This window comes from Pygoscelis adeliae, unplaced genomic scaffold (genome assembly GCF_000699105.1).
Source record: "Pygoscelis adeliae isolate BGI_AS28 unplaced genomic scaffold, ASM69910v1 Scaffold167, whole genome shotgun sequence".
NCBI classification, from domain to species: Eukaryota; Metazoa; Chordata; class Aves; order Sphenisciformes; family Spheniscidae; genus Pygoscelis; species Pygoscelis adeliae.
The window spans coordinates 2,548,059-2,558,173 of record NW_008825428.1 but is presented as its reverse complement, the minus strand read 5'-3'; the positions used below and the strand labels follow the sequence as shown (position 1 = coordinate 2,558,173).

General features: G+C 38.8%; 1 protein-coding gene across 1 annotated transcript in view; it reads left to right on the top strand.

Moving 5' to 3' along the window:
* The window catches only part of TENM3 (teneurin transmembrane protein 3), a 327,579-nt gene that overhangs the window by 114,795 nt on the left and 202,669 nt on the right, over positions 1-10,115 (top strand). The window lies entirely within an intron of this gene.

Sequence of the window (10,115 nt, the reverse complement as noted above, 5' to 3'; positions counted from 1 at the left end):
GTGATTGTGAAGGGGAAGAAGAAAAGATTATTATCTAATCAGACATATTTTTAGCAGGCTTCCATAATTGGCATGAGACCCTCAATCTAAGTACTTGTTTTAGAATGGAGATGAGCTGATCCTTTCACGTTCACTGGTTAGCTGGAACACAATTTCAGTTCACACAGAGCTTTATGATACCCTCTCATTTAGGGGCTAGTGCCTAAACAAGGTCCAAGTCTCTAATATTGTGAGTTCTTATAAGAAATTACTTGCTTATTTAATGTAATAATTGCAGTAAATGCAATAATGCTGTTGTTCTGGTTTATTTTTTTAATTAATTTTATGAATTTGTCTGTTTTATTGTAGGATTGTTACTTTCATTTAGCTAGTTAATTTAATTTTAGCTAGTTTAATTTATAAATCTTGAAACATGTAAGTTTTGATGCTTCCTCTCCAGATACTGCTACTCTGAGTAGATCCAAATATGTGTTTAATTAATCCACAAAGAATTTGGTGTAGAGGTACCCAAGCTACTGCCTAAATCAAAAGTAATGCATCCATGTGAGCAAGGCTTAATAGCCTGCACTCAGTACTGCAGTGATGTAGTTAAACTGATCCCAAGACACAGGCTACCATTTTGCACATTTGACATTGTGTTGAATTGTAGAAATAGGCTGGCTCCCCCACATAGCCTTTCTTCTGTTTGTGCTGCAGTCCTCTGTACTGTAGAAATGATCAGAGATAGTTCTGATCAACTATAGCCTATTGAGAAAATTCCCCTCCATTTTAATATTTAATTCAAGTACATGTAAATAGCTGTGAAAAGCTTTCCTTACAGTTGTGGTCCAAAACAACTGCTTTTTTCATTGAGAATCTCGACTGTGCTCTGTGCCAAAATGCACTTAACATATTTTATATGATAAGTGGACATGCTATGTTAGTATTTCAAGTTTTAAAATCAGGCAACAGCTTTGTCATATAGCAATGTTTAATTGTGAAACAATCATCTGGAAATACAAATCTGTCCCTTCAGCTGCTTACGAAGTACTTATTTTCTGAAGGATTAATCTTGTAAACCAAAAGTTGCCCAGGAAAGTGTCACCTGTGGTGGCAGGGTAAAATAAGTGAAGCCCATAGCCGGGCTGTTCATTGCGCGTTCCTAATAAGAAGCTCCATATTCACTGTCAGACTTAATTAACATGGTTTGAGAGGTGTCTTGCAGGTTAGTTTTGAATCAGTGTTCATCTGTCAGCTACTACAATTGTCTCCTGCTTACTTGAGCTATGATACCTCTCAACCTTTTAATCAAAACCAATCCAGGCAGAGTAATCAGAAGCATGCGCTGGGTGACAGTCGCACAGGAAACCCTTCCAAGCTTTTAAGTCTTCTCCACTGCTTCAGTAAAAACTGAAACATCTTCTGCACACTCCCTTTGGTCTCTGAGACTTTGGAGAAAGAAGCTATTGGACTCTGAATACAGCAATGAATAAAACCTAAGCACTGAGAGTTACTAGCACAGGGCTTTTTGTTTTTGTGTTGTGGTTTTTTGTTTGTTTTTTTTTTAAACAAAATGTGACCAAATTTCACTGCAGTTCTTTACATGGAGTAGCACCTTGTTTCACACTGAACTGCCCTTGTACTTTGAGCCACTGTTTCTACGTAGATACGTGGTTGATAACTGGAAAGTTGTGTGTCCAACTTTAGCAATGATTGTCAGGAGCAAGTCTCCAGGTTGAATATTTCTGAATGTCCTCCACAAGGCTTGTATCTCATCAACTTCCCAACTCTGCCCAGTGGGAGATTGGCCAAAATAACTGTTCTGAACTAGAGGATTTTTTGCTACTTTTTCCGACAGCTAAGAATTCTTAAATGGCAAATCATCCTCTTCTCTTTGAGATTTGATACATAGTCATCTCGTGGCAGGGGGGCAGTATTTAGGTTTTCAATTGGGGAAAAAGAGTTGTGATACAGATCTTAGGGCAAAAATACTTTCAGCTAGATTTGTGCGCTTTGATCTAAAGTAATGCACTGAAAGTAATAAAAGATTAAATGGCCATAAACTTTAATGTCAGATTTAGTAGTCATTAAGATCTTTCAGGTATTCTGTAATCGTTAATTCAGTTCTTCGTTCATTAAAAATATATATTTGTTTAATTTGCAATTGCATTGGGACTTCAGAATTATTTTGTTAGTTGCAAAACTTCTGTGTCGTAGCTGCCATTAAGCATTTCCAAATACAACGTTTTTTACAAAGCACAGTCACTCTTGTTTTTAAAAGTTGTCTTTCACAAATAAAAAGTGCAACTAAAAGACCTGCATCAAAAGCCCTATATGTGCTACATATTTCCACGTGCCTGAGAGCAGGCTCCCACTTTCCATCACTCCCACAAGCCCTGGCATGACACAATGATGTGTCATTTTTCTTTTTTTTTCTGAAGATTTTGCAAATGATCTTTTTGTGGAAATATCAAGGTGAACTCTTACTGAGGAGTGATGTAACTGTTCATATTATTCTAGCTTTGATTAATGTCTTGACAAAGTATCTTTACCAGGAGTTCCTGTGGGTTTCTCTTTCGTTGCAATCTCTAGCTGTTGAAGGATAAATAAGTTAACTGAATATTCAATGTAATCAGCTGGGTGTTTTATTCAGGTAATCATTCGATCAGTACAGTCACATAGGTATTTTAGAAGATGTTGTGTTTACTATGAGAGAATCTCTACAGTAAAGAGATGATCAAACAATGAATTTTTTGTTGTTGGCAAACTAGAATGTTTGGTGCTGAAAAAAATGAGATAATACACAAAAGGACTTTTTATCAAGAACGGACATTTCTTAGTACGTTGTTCAGAAAACCAGAGTACCTCTAGAGTGCTCTGAGCTGAAATATGAGACCTGAATTCGGAGCTAAAAATGACCATGTCTGGAAGAACGCAGATGAGTATCTTAGGCTTTCAAAGCTTAAATAACTAATCCAGTATTGGTTCTATGATTTAATAGATTTTTATAATGTGATGAACTGAACATTAGCTTGTACCCACAAAAAACAAAATCCCTTCCTTCAGCGTTTTAAGTAAAATTTAATGAGGAAGAGCTAGTGAAGGTAAAGCAGAGTCTCCTGGATTCTAACACTTTGTGTTTAAAAGCAATTTCTCAGACAGGTAATGCACAATAAGTAGAGCATGCCCCTACATTTGGTATTTAAAAAAAAAAAAAAAAGGTTGTTTTCATGTTACGATGCAGCCACAGTGTCTTGGAGATGGAAATAGTCACACATCTGCAAATAAAAAATCTAGAGTGGAACAACAGTTGTGTGGCATAATTTTAACTCTTAAAAGTTCAAAATTATGTGCTTGATTTGAATATATCTCTTGTAATGTCTATAAACTTTAGGAAGATCATTTTTACAGTGCCATTATTTCAAATTTCTTAATTGTTTTCAGTGTGTTCCTCAAAGAAGCATATACATAGTGTGATCCATGTATATACATACATGAGTACTCTCATTGATTTATGTGGTTACATATATAAAATATTCATACCTTAATAGAAACTAAAAACAGTCTTTATTGAGTTAAGTTGTGAATGTGGACACCAGGCTGCAGAAATGATTGATGGTTTTCTTACCACATGTAATAGCCTAACAGGATTTCACAAAACCTTTGTTCACACACTTAAAAATTACCAGAACTTTTCCTTAAAGAGCAGATAGTATAATCTTAAACTGCTGCTTCAGTATTTCAAAGAGATTTTCCTAAATGTTGCTTCAAAAAAATAGGTCTGGAATTTAAGGGAAGTTTTTTGTGTAAATGAACACTGTAGATTGCAGTTGCATATAGAGTGAAATACGTTGTTGTATTAATTTTGTTGAATAGAGTTCATTCATTGCATCATTACTCGGTTTTGGTTTTGGTTGTTGGTTTTTTTTTAACAAACACTTTCCAACATAGAAATTGGAAGTAAGGCTAATTATAAAATATGATTCTATTATATTTTTTTGTTTATATCTCAAAATTACCTGCAAGTATCTTGAGAAACAGTCACAGTCAGATTTCACCATTTATTAAAAACCTCCAAAGCCTGCTCTGCTGCTTTTTCCTCTTAAGGTCCCTGCCCCTTACACCCTTATTACAAAGTTACCACTATTGCTTCCTTGCCCTCTAGTTTACTGGAGGGAACTCTGCACCTCACCGATGATGTTATACCTCCCCAATGATATGCCTACTGTATTTGTGTTTTAGTGGGGGTTGGGAGTGTGGCCTTTCAGCAAATCTCCTGGCTTACCATACTTTGATTTGTCTCATGGGTGGTATCAGATTTTTTTTTGGGTGGCGCTAAGCTGGAAAACACGCTCCAGAAGTGCTCTTCCCGTCCTCAGCTGCGCACATGCTCCTGCCCGCAGGACCACGCTGGAACTAGCTTGAAGCGAAACCCTTAAAATACAAATCACGCGGCTTTCGGGTTCTTGGCAGCAGCTGCTCCACACAGCAGATCCACTCCTGTTGGCATGCTTTGCTTTACAATGTCTAATGTAGCCACAGCCCATGAGCCCTGTGTCCCTGGTGGGAGACCTGCTTGCCTAGGATAGCAGGGTCCTCCTCTGATCCCGTCAGTGCTGGTGGCAACACAGTCGTGATCCTGGGAACAAGAATTTGAGAGGAGGCACTATAAGATGGGTACCAGGAATTCATGCCATTCATCACAGAGGAGTATTCATGTTGTATACTGTAATCACTGTAATTAAGGACCATGATACTGTTTTGTTGTGGGTAGCACCCTCTTGGTATTTTTTTTTTCTACCCCTCCTTTTTCTCAGGCTTGCTTATCCTCAGGAGTTAAATTATTCACGGCCAATGTACTCACTCCTGTATCACCCCAGTAATTTAGTATAACTTCTCTGTTCCTTGTTCCCCTTTGATTGGCCTCTCCATGTAGTCATGTAGCACATAACACAAAGATGGATTGTATGGCATTCTCTGCTGGGGAAAATCAACACACAGAGCAGGCTCACTGCCAAGATGCTCATAATTAAACTGTTGCTATGGACAGGATTACATCAGTGTTTCTATCAATCATTTGCTGCAGTTTTGTGGCTATGGATTTTTTTAGGGTTTAGTTTTTGTTTTCCTTCTACTTACCTTAGTTTTCAGTTGAAGCATTGCAGCACATGAAGAGAGATGTATAAATAAAAATAATTATTGGAAGACATAGGAAAAAAGAGAAGCCAATTCCATCATTCCAGCTCTGTGTTTGAAGCCGATATCTTTGTGAGGTGTTTGTATTTATTCAGCTAATAGAAATGGCCAGATGCAGTCATCCCCAGTGCATGTATCCCAATATGAAGTCGTCATATTGTTGTGACCTGAGGGTCTGTTGCAAAACTACCATAATGCGGTAACGGTCCGTACAGCCAGAGTGTTACCACTTTGCGTTAAAATGTTGCAAATGCAGTAGAACAGCAGGTGTAATAGAAAAACAGCAGCAAAGCGGTTAAACCTTTAATTTTTTTTTGTCCTTCATCCCCTCTGATTCATGTGCAGTAAGTTGTGAGATGGACTAATGACAGGATAGCATGAAGTACATTGATGTATTGGAACAGAGCTTGCTTGCCCAAATACGATGGCTGTCCTTCATCTGCTACCGTATCATTGCTGCTGTTATCCCCTATTACAATCATCTTCAGCAAGTAATTCCTTTTGGTAGCACTCAGAATGCTTGGTATTATAGCTAACTAGTGTGCAGTGCATTAAATGTAGAGAAGTACAGGATTACAGCACAAATAAGGTAGTCTGAGGGGTAAGAGATGATACCGAGTGCAGCTGAGATCACTGTAAAGAGATGTGCTGTGTGACACAGTGTGGTGTCACAAAATTGTCTCCCAGTTGACAAAACAATCCATATTTTATAGATTGCCTTAAAAATTGAATGATAGAGTCAATTATAGCCAATTATGATGCTACATTTACTGGAGGACTTTTCATATCCTTTGGGGAGGAATAAGGAAATGTTCAAGTCAGTCAGAAAAAGCTTTTGCATTTGCTTCCTTGTTTTATCTGAACGCAGTTTTTTCCTATTTCTTCAGGTGAAAACTGCATATGAAAGGTGGGACCAAATTATCTTTAGGAAAAAGGTTGTTGCTTTTTTTTTTTTAGTTCTTTAATTTTTCTTCGTGCTGAGCATAAAATTATGGTAGATAATATGGCAAATAGAACAAGAAACTTGAATATCAGCTCCCCTCAGTTACGTTTGCGTTTACTCCAAAGGAATTGTAAATGCGGCTTGGTGATGGGAAAGCCTGCTTAGACAATGCATATTGACGTCTTTAATTAGACTTGCTTCTTTCCCAAAAAGGAGCCTTCATGTTACTTAAAAGATACCTAGTAGATACTGCATATTTCTGAATTTAGTCTATTAAAGTAAAAATAGAGGAATGAGAGCATGGAATGGTTTGCTGTGACCCACAGTGGCTTTTCGGCGAATAGATGTAAAATGGGATACAACAGCAGTGTAATGAAGATGAACAGACAGATACCCATATTCTTAAGAGATCTGTGGCTGAGAGGCAACCATTCATTTAATGGCATAGTACTCTTTCATTTATATTATCTCCCTCCTCCCATTTTGATTCTCAGGTAGTGTATCCGGGAGCTGCGCATCCCGTCTTATCTCATGCTGTGGGACTGACTGTGAGGAGTAGTTTCCCTTCCCTAGCAATGCATGCTGTTGGTAATTAATTAAAGATTCAGATATATAGATAAAGCTATATGCAGAGGTGAAAGCCGACAGTAAACAAGTTGTTTGAGTAATGTTTCAAAGTGTTGTCCTCCTCCTGTGTTCAGGACTCATTTCACCAGCTAGCTTCAGAGGGTGACCTAGTACCTGTGCCAATGACAAAAGCTACTTGTAACAATTCAGATCATGCTTTCTGCTTTATGAAATGGGATTGTAAAAATCCTCTCAAAGATGACATCTGAAATAGCATTAAAACACAATTTCCCTTTGGTAAGGTTTTAAGGCACTCATATGAAAAGTGACACTGCTCTGAGTGGCTCTGTGTCAGCATTATGCAATGTGTTGCACATAAGTGACATTAATCCATTAAGGGTGTGAGGGTCACTTATTTTTCTCGTGAAGTCATTAAATACCTTTATTGATTTCTGTTCAGTCAGTTGCATTCTGCTGGCATACGGTGATCTCTAGACATGCTAATAGTGCTGTTTCTAATAATGTTTATAGACCGTAGTTTTAAAGACAGATACTACATTCAAAATAAATTATCATGCCTAAGTGAAACACAAAGGCGCTTAGGGAAGCAATAATATTATGCTGTTTGCAAATTACCTGAACCTACTTTATTGCAAAAGATGATTTTGTGACACAGATGTTCTACAATCAATAATTAGCCACCTTTAGTACATTCATTGCTTTTTCTAAATGTACAAAATTAATTTATATATTTGGACTGCTTCTATTACATGATGATAAAGCATCTTTTAAAAATGGAATGCAAACCTGGAAACCCTGTCATAGTAAATATAGAATTTGTAATACTAGTTTTTATGCTGAAGACTGTTTAAACCTTGGATCATAACAAATGCTGTACATTGTACTAGCTGGTACGTACTATATTACTAGATTATTATGTCATTTGAAGCAATGTTGTGTTTATGAAATGCTAATGGATCAAATGCCAATAAGAGTAGATTTCTTCTTCATTTCTTCATGATGAACAGATCTCGTAGGAGGAAGTACGTAAGATTTGATTAAACATAATGGGTGCATTTTAGCTCTGTATGAAACTGGACCAAAAAAAAAAAAGAAAAAACGTCATGTTCTGCCCTCCCTACTTTGATGCCATCCTAATGACTTTATCTTGACAGTTAGCCTGAGCTTGTTTCCTTACCTAACAGATAACTTCAATTGTATTTTCTATTTTTCCTACTTAGAAGGAAATGAGGCTTCAGATGAGTTTAAAATCTGATGGAAGAGTTGTAATAGTCCTGTTAATTTTTGCAATAATCAGATATTGTAGTTTACCTCACCTCTTCTAGCTTTTTTCTCTTTGGACGTAAACGGTTTATCAGTGTAGATGGCCAGCTTTGCCCTGGGCATAGCAAAAGCAGACCAGTACATCTACCTCTGCAGCTAAAACGTGAAGTTTTCACTTCCAAGCAGTGAATCGCATCCTGCTGAGGAATTAGTTTGTTTTGTGGGTTTCTTTGCTAGGACCCTTAAGGGTCTCTGACAGGTCTTGTCGAATAGTGTTGGTCACCCTCGTCTCAGACACCAGATGATGCCAAGTAGTGGCAAATTTGTTGCATTGTCTCTGGAGAAGCTGTTGTTCACTCAGCGTTTTCTTCATAGGCCACCTGCCTGATCTCATTGAAGGAAACCGGAGCAAGAAACTGGACCAAATGAATTATGACAAGCCTTTTGCCTATCAGGCAGAGAGGTTCCTGCTATCTCCTTTTAAGACAAAAACTTAATGGAAGATGCTCAGCTGGGCAAGCTCTCCGATGATACTCCTTAAGTGCTCATCCCAGGCTGATGCAAATATGCAGAGAGCCGTGAAGCTGCAAGTGGCAGCGTTTAATACCGTCTCCCTCATAATGCCGGAATAATTTTCCGGAGAGCGATCGCCAACAACTGCTGTGAACCTGGATATTTGTTTATTTTTCACCTTGATCCTGGCGGATTGCTGACCTAGCTAATCTGCCGCATGCGCGGGGCTGGTGGCAGGGGGGACACAACAACATTTCCCTGCTCACAGCGCCAGCACTCTCCTGAACATGACAGGATCGGCAGCTGGAGCCTGAGACAGGCTCCCAAAGCCCAGCGGAGTTACGTGGACTGGCTCCCGGGTCCGCTCTGCGAGGGGAGCTGAGCAATGCTGGCGAAGGATGGGAAGGAGGCGATGAGGGAGCTGGCTTATATTTTTCTTAATGGATGTTTGTGAGCGGGAAGGAGATGGCATGGGCTGTCGGGGTGAGTTATGGAGTGTGTTTTGCGATCTCCCTCCGGTTGGGCGGCTCATTATGTTAAACAGTGCAGCTTTTAAAGTGCCATAGCTCTCCTTTTATGTGCCTTGGCCTTCATTTGCTGAAATGCTTTGAGTTCACGGCGCTCAAGTTGTTTTGGAAACAGGATGTAATTACAAAGGTTTCTTATGCTTACCAACAGCTTTTTTGAACCAGTGTAATTGTCATTACTTGTGGATACTGTAAATTGAATATCCCCTTCCTAATTACATTAAACTCAAGGGTTGGCTGCTTAAACAGCCAAATAAGAAAAGCTCACCCTTTACTATAAATAGCAAAATTGTTCTTTTAGTTCTGCTGACCTTTAAAGCGAAGTGCTTTACATGATGTCGTCAGGTGTACATTATAAAGATAGCTTGTAATTAGATCTGTAATGAGGAGCTCAGTTAGAATGGCTTTCTGAAAAACTTCATTTATTCAGCATTTTCTAACTGCGTGACAGAATTAAAGTTTCAGGGTGCGTCAGGACTTTTAAAGGGGCCGGCTGCCGTTTCGCACTTCACCTGCTCTGCACCGGTGATTTGTAGCTGCCCAGTGCTACTGCCAGTGCTCGAAGGCAGCTGCTGTAACTGCAGCAGCTTAGCCCTGCCCTTTGAAAACAACACGGGGTCAAGGGAACGATTTATCTAGTGGTCCAAGGGTTTCTGTGATTAATTAAGGTTTCTTCTCTTACTTCAGGAGACAGATAATGACTTAATTTGTAGTGAACAGCAGATAAAGAGAGGGGAGAGGTGGTCGCCTGAATTTTGTTTGGTCTTCTCCGGTTGACACAAGTAACTGTAGTCGTGCTGAAACATAAGTTGTCCAATCTGATAGAAGGACGCAGAGCTTTAGTTAGTGAGTTGATGTGCCTGCCTTGGGTTCAGTCTGCTGCCTGTCACAGCTTCACCAATTCCGTGCATTACTTCAAGAACACTGAAGGCATTTCCCTGAGAAGTTTGATTGACTTCCGCTTACTTGCGGTGACTGAAAATTTTAGTGCATTGCTACCAGGTAATATTTACTTTGCTTTTTTCATTCTACTTTAATTAAAATCATGCCATTTATTCCCTGTAGAAGCTTTTCTGTTAGTCGGGACTACTTATTTTCCCAGAGCG